Raw genomic sequence first — 8,702 nt, forward strand, 5'->3', positions numbered from 1 at the left:
TTGAAGTTTTTGAGTTGGATGAACTGAGTGCGGCCCGAGAGATATGATTCAAACCAGAGGAGGGGTGTGTCAGTGATTCCGATGGAGGTCAGTCTGTCAATGAGGATGCTGTGGGAAATGGTGTCAAAAGCTGCACTAAGATCAAGGAGGATGAGGATTGTTAATAGTCCGTAGTCAGCTGCCATAAGGAGGTCGTTAGTGATTTTAACCTGTTTCTGTGCCGTGATGGGGGCGGAAACCAGATTGAAATTGTTCGTAGAGGTTATTGTCAGACAAGTGGGTATGGATCTGGGATGCAAAAGTTTTTTTCCAGGATTTTACCTAGGGGGTAGGAAGAGGGTCTAACTGACAGGTAGATGTCAGATATTACAGCAGCAGAGGGAAGTGTGAAGCTTGAAAGAGAATGAGAGAGAGGGTCGGTGAAAACAGGGAGAGATATACTGCAGGTGGTGTTAGGAGTTAGTTGCTGGTGAATGTTTTCTATTTTGTCATTACAAAATGACATGAGGGAGTTACAGTAGGCAGTTGAATCATCATTACCAAAAGTACATCAGATCAAATAAGTGTATGATATCGATTTAGGTGATTACCTCCAACTGGTTTTGTCTACTTGGATCACCTTCCAGTTGACGATGCAGGTGCATTTGAACAAGAAAAACACAAGATAATTTATTTCAGGAGTATTTAGCTGGAAGTGTTCAGAACACGAGCACATATTTGACCATTACCATACTTGGTTCTGCACAGTATTTTCCTTCACACCATTCCTCTGGGCCCCATAACAAGTACATGCTGTATTCCCCTAATAACGGCTAATAGGGCAAAACAATTCACACACATAAAGTCCAGTTCTCATAATATGTTCTGCTCTAACAGCCAATACAAGAACATTTCAAACTTTAAAAGCACAACGTGTAGAATTTGTCGACACAACATTCAAAGTTGACCCAGATTCGCTCTTGTTTTTTGTGTTTAATTGTGCTGAATTTGCATTTAATCAGCACTGTGTGTGCCATGTTGTAGGGCTGTGCAATTAATCGTATTTTAATCTCGATTACAATTTTGGCTTGCAACGATTACGAAAACAAGGTAATCGAAATAAAACGATTATTATTTTTATAAAAAAAAAAAAATGTAATTATTCTTTTTTAATTATTTGTAATAATTGTATTGGTTTTTCAGTTTAATTATACTTAAGGTATAAAAAACATACTGTTAACATTTTAACAGTTTTCAAAGTAAATGGATAATCGTTTTTAGTAATCGTGATATCAATTATTCACCAAAAGAATTGTGATAATGATTTTTGCCATAATCGCACAGCCCTACCATGTTGTATCATTCTCTTCGATGCTTGCTTATGATATGGCCTCTAATACTTCGATGTATAGATATTAATGACGAAAAAAGACCAAAACACAGCAAAATGAATAAAATAAGAGAACATTTGAGCAGAGGTCTCTCGGGTCTCTGCAGATACACACAACACACACTTCTAGTAAGTGATCATTTGAAGTAATCACACACTGTTGTATAGGAAATACTTTCTCACTGTGCCGTGTAAACACAGAAGAATTAAACCCCGCTGTCTGATACCTGTGTTCACTTGAGACGACACGCCTTAATAAAAGAGGACTTAGGGTGTTTGTGTCTCTCACCGGGGGATTCTGAATGAGCACAAAAGCTGCGGGGCTTACTGAACGTGGGCTGAATCCAACACGGGATAGAAAACCCTGTTGTGCCCTCGGGCCGAGCGAGTAAACACCGCAGTGCTTTGCATACAAGATGCGGAGGATTACTGCATGGTGACGGAGTGAAGAGTCTCTGCTCTGAGGGTGGAGGTGATGATGGGTGGCTCTGTAAGAGTGGGAATACAGTGAGTGGAAATATTTTGTTGTTCACTTCTGCAAGAGATCTTTTTAAGTGTAGGATCAGGTTCTGAAAAGATCTGGATTAGGATCAGTTTCGGCTTTTTAATAGGGTTTGTCTTTTTTTGTATGGAGGAATTAGGCAAGATTAATTTTCTGCACAATTCAACAACAAGTGCTTTACAAAATATAGGAAGTATTAAAAAGAAACTGTGAGGGTTAGGGGCAGAGGTCAGAGGTCAGACAACCAACGTTTTTTACGAGATTATGTTCGAGACTTCTTTGTTGACATTGTTTTAGGGTGCAGGAAGTTTTCATACTGATACTTTACTCTGGATATGGTTAGAATCTCAATTGGGTTTGATTTTGATATGAAGGAATTATAGGCAAGACTAGTTTAATTCAACAACAAGTCAAGTGCTGTACAATAAATATTAGAAGTATTAAGGTATATTGCAAAAGACTATATGAGGGTTGAATTAAGGGGCAGAGGTCAGACCACCAATGTTTTTTTACTGGATTATGTTCAGGACTTCTTTCTTGACATTGTTTGAAGGTGCAGGAAGTTTTCATACTGTCCAGAATCTCAATTTTTTTTTTTTAATACAGATGCAAAGCCTTGTTCACATGTTGCTTTGGTGAAACCATTTCCCATATCAAAAAAGTTAATCTAATACAATGCTTTACTAAGGTGTAATGACACATTAACATTCAATGGATGTTGTCTTCTTGCTTTTGTTGTTGCTAGACGCGTCCTTACGTGCCAGGTCATAGTCCAAATCGATGCATCCACTGACTCTTTTTCACAGCTTCAGTTTCCTAAACCTTAATATAATGTCTTTCAAAATGCCTGTTTAATGTACAATGTAGTCAATATGCTCAACGACAGACTGTGTGATGACATATTTCCCTTGCATACGTATAAGAATAGGAAAAAACATCTTATAAATGTATGAATGTACTCTTAAATATTCAAGCTTTAGTTTGGTTGGGTAGAAATGACATTGATAACACAATACAAATATATTCAACTGTCCCTATCTTCAGCTCTTAAGGCAGCAGTTGTTAATAAAGTGTGTGTGTGTGTGTGTGTGTGTGTGTGTGTGTGTGTGTGTGTGTGTGTGTGTGTGTGTGTGTGTGTGTGTGTGTGTGTGTGTGCACAGAGCTGTGTGTACGGGGAGAACCGGACCTCCATCCAGTGCTCCACCCCCTCTCTGGCCAAACTGGCCCTGCAGCCGCCCGTCGTCACCAAGATGGCGTTCGTTCTGGACGGATACCTAACGGATCAGTGGGACCTCATCTACGTGGAGGACCCTCACTTCCAGGACCCCAAACTCACCTCCAAGGACAACAAGAGCATCGTGGTGCTCAAGGTGAGACTACGAACATCCAGCTGTTAACTTTCATTGTCGTTTACTCTTACCCTAACGTTTGAAGAAATATCACAAAACAGCAGATTAGGTCAGAGTCAGAACGGCATCCTTTGGAAACATGTTGCTCAAGAAACAAAGGGCCAGAGAAACAGGTGCAGAAACTCAAGACTCAGAGTTGAATGTTGTAAAGTAAGAAAATCTCCATGTGTGAGCTGGAGCACATTTAGAAAAAGCTTCAGAAGTGCTTTGCAGAACAGAAGGAGCAAGTCATATACAGACACCCTGCAACATATTGTTTATTAATGGCAGTAATGACAAAGAAATTATGAATCTCTTGAATATTGTAAAGGATTTCCAATTGCTATATCAGTCAAAATAATCAAAATGAGGTATGTTTTTGACAAATTGCACAGTTAGGATCCAGGCAATGTTGGAAAAAGTATTATCTATACCAAATTATAATATTTGAAAAGTGTTTTCCTAAGTTTTGTTTGTCAAAATCTGAATTCTAGAAAATACATCTGTAAAATAAATGCAATGGAGTCAGAAGTGAAACATTCAAGGAGAGTAAAAGTGTAAAGTAGTATGAAATGAGAATGCTATGGTAAAGTACTCGTACCTCAGATGAGTACATGTACTTAGTTATTCTCCCCTAATAGACCCAGGTTCATGTTCACTCTCCTGCTCTCTGGCTCCCAATCCCCACGTTCACATGCAGTCGTCTATAGTCCGGGTCAAGTGTGGAAGGAAACAATACTGAAAGAAAAACAGGAAGTAAAGTCTGTTTCCCATCGTTTACCTTCCCCCCCCACCCCCCAACTTCTCCCTGTATTCTCTCTGTTGACTTGCATTGTTCTGCTGCGGGGTCGAAGCCCTTGACATCTTAACGCTGCGTTTCAAACCTCCCCCAGAGCCCGTTTTAGGAACACAATGCAAGACATATTCTTTCTTTCTTCCATTTTTCTGTTGACTGCTGCTGGACGGTTTGAGGCAGCTGTGCTGAAACCTCTCGCTCCGGGAAACCTCCTGCTTTTTTTTCCCAGACGTGACCTTGGCCCTGATGCTGAATCCACCAAAAACTCTTTCCCTCCCTCCTTCATCCCAGACAAGCCCCTCACCCAGAGGGGGAAGGTACCACAGGCATCTCACTGAAACCCATTTAACGCCATCCGATAACCCTGCCCTGCCATGGCCTCCTAAAGGAGAAAGCACTGGGCTCATTTAGCGCCATCTGATAACTCAAGCCCCAAAAATGGCTGCCGATAAAAGACAAATAAAGGAATATTTTGAGTGACAGCCCCCACCAGCGTGGCGGCGCTTAAAACGAGCCGTGGTGTTGGTTTTGGAGAAACGCCAGGCTCTTATCGCTGGAGATCGCTTTATGGGAGACTGTGAAGCATCCAACCTCCAATTAACTTCCCAACATTTTAGTGTGTGTGTGTGTGTGTGTGTGTGTGTGTGTGTGTGTGTGTGTGTGTGTGTGTGTGTGTGTGTGTGTGTGTGTGTGTGTGTGTGTGTGTGTGTCCCCCTCCCTCTCTGTGTAACAGGTGCGAGCGTCCACTCTGTGTCAAATTGGAAAATCCCGAGCTGTCACGCAGGGAATGCGATCGTTCTCTTTATTGCCTTCTGCTGCACTCAGACAAGTGTGTTTATGTGTGAGAGGCAGAGCTGAGAGGGCATGAGAAGAGAAAAACAAAAAGTGTGTGAGAGCCGAGAAAAAGGACAAATTAGGCTGCGATGTTCCCCTCAAACAACACACACTCTCTAACTCGGTTACACACACTCACGTGGACAAGCGCTGTGTGTGTTTCCAGTCAGATCTCAGTCAGAGGGGGGGTGTGTTGTCATCCCACTGGAGGTCACATGACTAGAATACACTGCTCTGTGTTACTCATATTAGGAAGCAGCAAACTTTATTATAAATACTATGAATTATTATTAAATCTGCCACTATTTGCTCCACTCATGGACTTTTCTAAACTGTTTTCCTACACATTTTAAATGAGTGCTAGTGCATTAGTCTAAATGAACCTACATCTTTTAAAGAGTCCTCCTGCTGATGTTCAGGTGTATATCAGTATGTAGTGTCTCTACTTTAAAGAGTCCTCTCCTGCTGATGTTCAGGTGTATATCAGTATGTAGTGTCTCTACTTTAAAGAGTCCTCNAGACTGCTAGAACAGTGCTTCTCAAAGTGTGGTCCGCGGACCACTGGTGGTCCGTGAGCGCCCCCTAGTGGTCCGTGAGTATATTGGTAACATTTCACATTTTAAATAAATTAATTCATTTAAGTTTTTCCGCACTCTCGCGGGAATATCTCGAGCTTAAAGTGGAGCTATCATGCTATATTTGAATAATATATTGTAGGGCCATACCTATATAAAACATGTCAGCGAAGTTTTTTTTTCAAAATACCAAACAGATCATGCATTTTAGCCATGCCTCATCTCGCTCTATTTGCTCTTTTCCAGCCCTGTTTGTGCAAGGGCTGATTCTGAGAAGTCTTCTTCGCTGCTTTTGTGGAAGACTACAGCGCCACCTACAGGCATGGCGTACTACAGCGTCTCCAGCGCTTTCGAACGGCAATGGTCGTGGCTATCTCCTCCTGATAGGTGGAGAGTTGCCCATATAGGCGGAGCTCCTCGTTCCTGATGTCAGAGAATTTTCAAATCTGGATCATAGAGATTATTATCTAATATATGCATCCAATGAAGTATTGCATGAAGTCTGTTGATGACCAGAGGCTGTTGTTGGGGCTGCATAAACGGTTTTTTATTTGTTTTTGTAGGCAGACCATGCAGGCCAGCCCAATGGTCACCAAGGTTCATGTTTTAATAGCATTTCTACCAAAAAAAAGCCCACACGAGCCTAACATGTGAAAAAATTGCTTAGACCTCAGAGAGTTAAACTTAGGCCTGCAACCATATAGTTTTACTGTATTTTGATTTGAAAATCCACAGCGGAGGCTTGTCAAATGGTTTTGAATAAAAATCAAATACAGTAGTCCAGAATGAGTGGAGGTTGGGGCATGTCCAGAATTGGTGTGTAAGGTTGATTCTTACATGTGTTACATAATGCTGATATGCTGGGATACATCTTGTTTACTTTAACTTTTGAGTAGTGCAACCTATGTACAACTTGAAATTGTATCAGATTGAATCTAACATTTACTGAGCACCGGTGAATATTCCTAAGACATGTTTCCCAAAATTCCTCAGTGATCGGCATACCCATTTCTGTCTCCCACTCAGTTCTATATTTTTCTGTGCTTACTTACTTCCTGACTGACTAAGTGTCTGGCATAGGGTTGACACTGCTCCTCTACATCCACGTCCGGATCCAGCTCCGGATCTGTAGATATCGAAAAAAGTGTGAGGCCGGGAGATCGTATTTGTTCTTCAATTGCTCAAAGGACATCAAGTGGCCCCCCTGGTACAAGTCCTGCAAGCACTCCACTCCCTTCTCCTTCCAGCGAGCAAACGCAGAATCCACGCTGGCCGGTCTAAAGGCGAGGTTGCCACAGATTGGGCTGTCTATGTACATATTTGGGGCTTTCAAGTATGTTTTAATTTGTTTCCATATTTTAAGAGAATTGTGTACCAGAAATGTCCCTGCATATAGCAATGTATTAGTCTTAACTGGGCTGTTCAGAAGGGCTGGGAGAGAAGTTCCGAGACAGGCTGCCCGTTCTATAGAAAGCCAGGCTGGAGTGTCCTCCTCTGTGCCCTCAGTGAGGATACACCTTCTCCAGAAAGCCAGAATGTTTAAATGTGCTGCCCAGCAGTAACATCTAACATTTGGTAGAGCAAACCCTCCCTCATATTTAGCTTTCCAAAGGTGTTTCTTGCCGATACGCACCGCTTTATATTTCCAGATGAAGGCGGTTTGAATAGAGTCTAACTTCTTAAAATAGCCTTGTGGTATACATGATGGGATTGACTGGAAGAGATTTGTAAATCGTGGGAGAACCACCATCTTAACTGCGTTTACTGTCCCAACCAGTGACAGAGTGAGAGTTTTCCAGAAGTCTATGTTCTGCTTCAGCTGGGTTATTCTCAGTTTCCAGTTCTCCTCAAGTAACCGTTCGGGTTTCCTGGTGACTGTCACCCCCAGGTAAGTGAACCTGTCCTCGGCTATCTTAAAGGGAACATATTTCAGTGTGGAGCTGTTCTGGTTCAAGTACACTGGCATTAATTCACTCTTATCCCAGTTTATTTGAAACCCTGAGAAGGAGCCAAAATGGTTAAACAGCTCCATAATTAAGGGCATAGATTCCTGTGGTTTTGACACATATAGCAAAATGTCATCCGCATATAATGACAGTTGATGATTCCGGGATGTAACGGAGACAGGTGATATTCTCGGGATGCCGTCGTATACTTGTGGCTAGTGGCTCAATGGCTAAAGCAAATAAAAAAGGTGAGAGGGGATCTCCCTGTCTAGTGCCACGGTATAGTGAGAACTGGGGGGAGATATTCTGGTTAGTGATTACACTAGCTGTGGGATGAGCATACAAAATCTGTATCCAGTCAATGAACCTCTTCCCAAAGCCAAATGTCTCAAGGGTCACATACATATATGGCCACTCGACCAGGTCAAAAGCCTTCTGAGCGTCCACTGAAATCACAACTGTCTCTGTATTGTGCTCAGCATATAGTATGTTGAATAGGCGTCGTAGGTTGAAATAAATATGCCTATTGGGAATAAAGCCTGTTTAATCGGGGTGTACACAATCGATCTGGATATAAAGACTTCCATTCGGTTAGCAGCTAGAATTTTGCTAATCAACCATTTGTTTCATTAGGGATACAGAGATGACCAGGAATCTGTAAGATGAGGCTTCCAGCTCATTCCCAGGCCCCTATTTTTTCAAGATCAATGAATATTTGCATATATAAGAGCGTTATGAGAGCAGTCGGAAAACACATAATTGACGCTGCGCTGTTTAAACTAACGAGGGAGAGAGACGCACGAACAGGCAGTGGATAGTATCTTAGAGACAGCCTATGTAAAATTCTATAGTGAATCGTCAGGGCAGGTGCCTTATGTATTTGGAGATTCACTAATTGCTCTTTATTATGTCTCTGTCGATAGAGAATGTCTGTCGTCTAGATCCGCCTATTGGCTGTACACCATGTGGAATGAGGCAAGTTCAGATCAGAGAGAATGAACTTAATTGCGATCTGGTATCCCGATTCCATTGACTTATACAGAATTCTGAATAGAAATGATCACAGTGGAAACGTGCATATATATTTCTTTAGGGCAGATGAGAGACCAGGCCCATTGCTCTGAATTATTATTCTCAAGAATTGCCAACCGGGAGGCATTCGTGCCTGTCTCAGCTTGTCGTAGCCGGCAGTTTCCGTGAGGTTTGTCTCCTATTTCAATTGCGTCTGATTTATATTCTGTTCATGACTGTTTACTAACCTGAGTGGATACATTGTGTGTATTCATCTCTTG

General features: G+C 41.9%; 1 long non-coding RNA gene across 1 annotated transcript in view; it reads right to left on the bottom strand.

Annotated features, from left to right (window-relative positions):
• Positions 1-3,236, bottom strand: part of LOC104965819 (uncharacterized) — a 17,190-nt gene extending 13,954 nt beyond the window's left edge. Inside the window, exons 1-2 of the long non-coding RNA XR_800585.1 lie at positions 3,030-3,236; positions 790-792 (exon numbers count right to left, since the gene is read on the bottom strand). This is a non-coding gene — a long non-coding RNA (uncharacterized lncRNA). The remainder of the gene's footprint in view (positions 1-789; positions 793-3,029) is intronic.
• Between the last annotated feature and the right edge of the window lie 5,466 nt (positions 3,237-8,702).

This window comes from Notothenia coriiceps, unplaced genomic scaffold (genome assembly GCF_000735185.1).
Source record: "Notothenia coriiceps isolate Sejong01 unplaced genomic scaffold, NC01 NC01_scaffold00037246, whole genome shotgun sequence".
NCBI lineage: Eukaryota > Metazoa > Chordata > Actinopteri > Perciformes > Nototheniidae > Notothenia > Notothenia coriiceps.